Below are 4,829 nucleotides of genomic sequence, written 5' to 3' on the forward strand. Positions count from 1 at the left end.
CTGGTGCGTGCGGGTGCACCTATCTGGGTGTGTTTCCCGTGCGCGCCACTCTCTCTCCTACGTGCGACCGCACCGGCGTAGGTCTATTTTTGGGCGTCAATACCGACCTCTCCTTTGTATATATAGTTATTTCCTTCTATTTTTGGGAGAGAAATTCATGAAGAAAATTATATCTTAGTTTTTTATTAGAATTTTAGAGAGAGAAACTCAAGGATTGAAGAGAGAGAAACTCATGGTTTTTGGTTGATTGTTCAAGAATTCATCATTGTAATTGATCTTTTGATCAAAGTTTGTAAGGATCTTTCATCTTTGATTTCAATATAAGTTTGTTTTTAGTTGATTTCATTTGTTTTTCATATTATTGTTGATTGATTGAAGTTCGTTTGATGTTTGATTGAAGTTTGATTGATTGTTGATTTGATCTTTGATTTCTAACATGTTGATGATGAAATTGATGATTAGTGTAGTTTTGATCTTAATTTCCATGGCTAGTGAATAGTTTTCTAGCTAGGGAAATGGTGAAGCATGTTTAAGTGATGGATTAGAGTAATTTGGGGATAATTAATGGAGTTGATGATATGATTAAATTTGGTTGATAATTCATGTGCATGTGTCTAATTGATTGAAGCTTGGCCATCTTTAATTGTTGCACTAGATTGCATTGTAAGCTTGCTATGATACGGACCATTGATTAGTAACTTGCAATTTTTCGATTGAGGTAACTTGTGACGTTCCCTAGTTAGTGTTTAGCGTAGTTGGCGCTAGTTAGACCTCTAGGAGAAATATCTTGGTATGCTCTTTTGGATACATGTTTGATCTTCCTTCATATCACTTGACTTAGTTGGTTTGACCTCCCAAATTACCATTCTCCATTACAATTACATGTGGATCCATTCCCCTAGTGTCTTTTATATTGATTTTATACAAGTTCATTGCATTGATTAGCTCTAGCTCTAGTTCTTAGCATAAACCCCGCATTTGACTTCGGAGTAGCTTGACATTAGGCAATATACATTCAACTTCCATTCCTTTGGGTTCGACCTCGACTTACCACTACACTTCCATAGGGGTTTGTTGAGTTATAAATATTGTTTGATTGGGCGGGGAGGTAGCCCAACGAACTACCGTTTCTTGTCCCATCAAAATGGCGCCGTTGCTGGGGAATGGTGCTTTGAGTGCATATTGTTGTTGAGTCTATTCCACTTTATTTGCAAAATACAAAAAGATTTTACACTTTAGGCTAAACTTGTAGCCGTGCTACTAATATTTTCTTTGAGTTTTGTATGCATAGGTCCCGAGATCGTTCAATTGTTCCCTTTGATTCGGAGATTGAAAGAACTCTCTGAAGGAGGAGAGTAGCAAACAAGTCATTGGATTATAGTTCTTCAAGCGAGGAAGAGATTGAACAAGAGCAAGTCATGGGAGAAAATCCGAGAGTTGCCTTGAAGGAATTTGGAGTGCCCGGTGCATATAGGTTTGAGAGCGGCATAGCTCCACCTACAACACCGGCAAACGACTTTGAAATTCGGCTTGCAATGATCACCCTAATTGAGAGGAGACAATATAGTGGGGCTAAGAATGAGAGCCCATTGAACCATCTTAAGGAGTTTGAAAAATATTGCAACACAATCAAGGTTAATGGAGTGTCTTAAGAGTTTATCCGCCTTAAGTTGTTCCCTTTCTCTCTCAAAGGAAGATCTTTAGAATGGCTAGACAAAGAGGTGAAGCCCAATTCATTGAGAAGTGGGATGATGTCACTAAAGCTTTCTTGTCCCGTTTCTATCCTCAAAAGAAAACGGCGGAGGCAAGGGCTTAAATTCAAGGGTTCAAGCAAAAGCCAAATGAGAGTCTCTATGAAGCATGGGAAAGATTCAAGGAGTATCAAAGAGAATGTCCTCATCATGGAATTCCAACATACCAAGTGATCCAAGACTTCTATGGTGGTTTGAGTCCTCAAGGCAAGTCATGCCTTGATGGAGGGGCTGGTGGTCCTATCATGAACAAGACCGAAGAAGAAGTTGTGGACATTATAGAGGATGTGGTGACCTACTGTAGAGATTGGCAAGATGGGGAAAGAGATTCTTCAAGAAAGCAATCTTCGTTGTATTCGGTGGACCATCTCAATGCCATCAACAATCTTTCCTCTCAAATGACAAACTTGGGAAAGGAGGTGACCGCAATCAAAGCCAAGTTGGAGAGTGTTTCTTCCTCTTCTCAAGCTTCAAATCTTCCCTCCCAATTTAAGGGGAGAGGTACTTCTTCTAACTCTCAAACTCTTCCCACTTCACATAATATGCCTATGGGATGTTTGTTTTGTGATGCTTGTGGATCATATGATCATGACTCTAGCAATTGCAATAATGAATGTGTTGATGAGTTTGATAACAATGAGTGTGAGCATGTGAATTTTGTGTCAAACAACAATGTTCAAAGGTTTGATAATTAAAGAGGTCAATGGAATAGGAATTACCAAAACCAAGGCAATTTTGATAACTATAATCATGGTGGTGGTTATAAGAACCAAGGGAATCAAAAATCTCATGGTAACCATAATAACCAAGGTTATAGTGGCCAAAATCAAAGCCAAAATTATGGTACTCAAAACCAAGGCTATGGTAATCAAAACCAAGGTTATGGAAATCAAAACCAAGGTAATGGTAACCATAATCAAGGTGGTGGTAACCATAATCAAGGTTATGGTCAAAATCAAAATAGGGGTACTTGGAACAATCAAGGAAGGGGCAATTTTCAAAACAATGCTCAAAGAGGTCCCCCACCCGGATTTGTTCCAAAGACTCAAGGTGAAAATTCCTATTCACAATCTTCTTCTCCTAGGACTAATTTGGAAGAATTGATTGATAATCAAACCAAGATCATTAACACCTACATGGCGGTTAGTGATAAGAAGTTCAATGAAATGATGACTCACAATAAGATGCTTGAGACTCAAATAACCCAACTAGCAAACACTCTCAAGGATTATGCTAGTCCTTCTTCTTTACCTTCCCAAGGTGTTGAACCAAAGAAACCCGTGTATTCTATTACCACTAGTTGTGGGAGTGACCTTAGTGAGGGAGTTTCTTGTTTAATGGAGGGAGAAGATGAGAGGAGTGCTTTGGAGAATGAAGTTGAGAGGGTTGAGTCCAAGGAAGTCTATTGTGAGGATGAGGAAAAAGAAGAAGGTGTTGTTGAAAAGATTTGTGAGGAAGAGAGATTTCCCGATCTACCATACCCCCAAAAATTCTTAAGGTTCAAAATGGATGAGCAATTTGGGAAGTTCCCTGAAGTTCTTAAGGAAGTTCATGTTTCCACACCCTCTACCGAACCAATTCCCGAAATGCCTAAGTACTCCAAGTTTCTTAGGGAGATACTAGAGGAGAAGGAAGATTGTAATGAGGGCAATTCGGTGGAAGGAGGGGAAATGTTTTAGTGCTCTTGTCCATGGTGAGCTTCCGGAGAAAATGGAGGATCCGGGAAACTTTTCAATTCCTTGCAAGATCAAGAAAATGATGTTTGAGAATGCTTTATGTGATCTAGGGGCTAGTGTGAGTATCATGCCCTATTCGGTTTTCAAAAGACTTGATCTAGGTGAGCTTCAACCATCCAATATAACCCTTCAATTGGTCGATCGCTCTATTAAGTTTCCTAAGGGGAGAGTTGATGATGTCCCTCTTAAGATTGGAGAGTTTGTTTTTCCCGTAGATTTTGTAGTTTTGGAGATTGAGGAAGATGAACATATTCCAATCATTCTAGGGAGACCTTTCTTAGCTACCTCGGGAGCTTTGATAGATGTGAAAGGAGGCCGCATTACTTTGAGATGTGGTAAACAAGAGGAGAGTTTTAAGTTGAAACCAATGCATGAATCTCTATCTTTTGTGCAAGATATAGCATTTTCTAGTCTTTCTTGCTCTATTGACAATGTATGCATAATTGATTCTTCTACTAACAATGCTTTTGAGAATTTTGATGATGTTTTTGCAAGTTTTGATAGCATGAAGGTTAGTGAAGAAGAAATTGTGATTCCCAAGCTAAAAGATGAGGAGGAAGTTGAGATTCCAAGTTGGTTTGAGCTTAATTCTCAAGATGAAGAGAAAGCTTCTATGGTTTTGGATGATGAAGTTCCATCCACATTGAACAAAAAGCTGAATAAAAAGGCTCGTGATTCAAAGAAATTGAGAAAAAGAAGAAGTTGAGAAAAAAGAAAAGTGAATTCGAGAAGAATTTTGTGGAGGTTTTATCAAGCAACAATGAGAAGTTGCTTAAGTTTGAAGAAGATTTTGCTCTTTAAACTACCTTGAAGAAGGTGGTGTTCTTTGACCCTCCATGATTTGGAGGAAGGGTCGAGCTTAGGACCTTAAGCAAGCGCTTCCCGGGAGGCAACCCGGAGATTCTAACTTTTCTTTTTGATTTTTGAGTTTTCTTGTTTTTGTTTCTTTTATTACTTTTTCTTTTCTTTCACTTTTCTACTTGTTTGGATTTTTAGGATGAACTTTGCGGGATTGGATTTCTTCAAGAATGCATGGTGAATGGAAGGTGTTCGTGGCACATATCATATTTTGTTCGATTCCAATCAAAATTTGAGGTAAAAGGGGTAAGAATTTTAGAGAAGTAAGATAGGAAATTCATGTTTTGAAAGTTGGAGGAAATTGATACTTAGTGAATTTTTGTGGTGAGCACATGAATTTTCAACTTTGAGATCCTTACAAATGATTTTAGCTACTGCCTATGGTGTTCCTCATCACCATCATGATTCATGTGCGCACCCAAATAGGCAGTAAGTATCAAAGAAAAAGAAACAAAAAGAGAAGAAGAGAATGCAGCAGTGTGCG

General features: G+C 38.5%; 1 non-coding gene across 1 annotated transcript; it reads right to left on the reverse strand.

Annotated features, from left to right (window-relative positions):
* Positions 1 to 1,802: 1,802 nt before the first annotated feature.
* On the reverse strand, positions 1,803 to 1,908 carry LOC145615751 (small nucleolar RNA R71). Its single transcript, XR_014107344.1, has one exon. It is a non-coding gene; the product is annotated as a small nucleolar RNA R71 (small nucleolar RNA).
* Between the last annotated feature and the right edge of the window lie 2,921 nt (positions 1,909 to 4,829).

Source organism: Chenopodium album, chromosome 25 (genome assembly GCF_948465745.1).
Source record: "Chenopodium album chromosome 25, dcCheAlbu1.1, whole genome shotgun sequence".
In the NCBI taxonomy this organism is placed as follows: Eukaryota; Viridiplantae; Streptophyta; class Magnoliopsida; order Caryophyllales; family Amaranthaceae; genus Chenopodium; species Chenopodium album.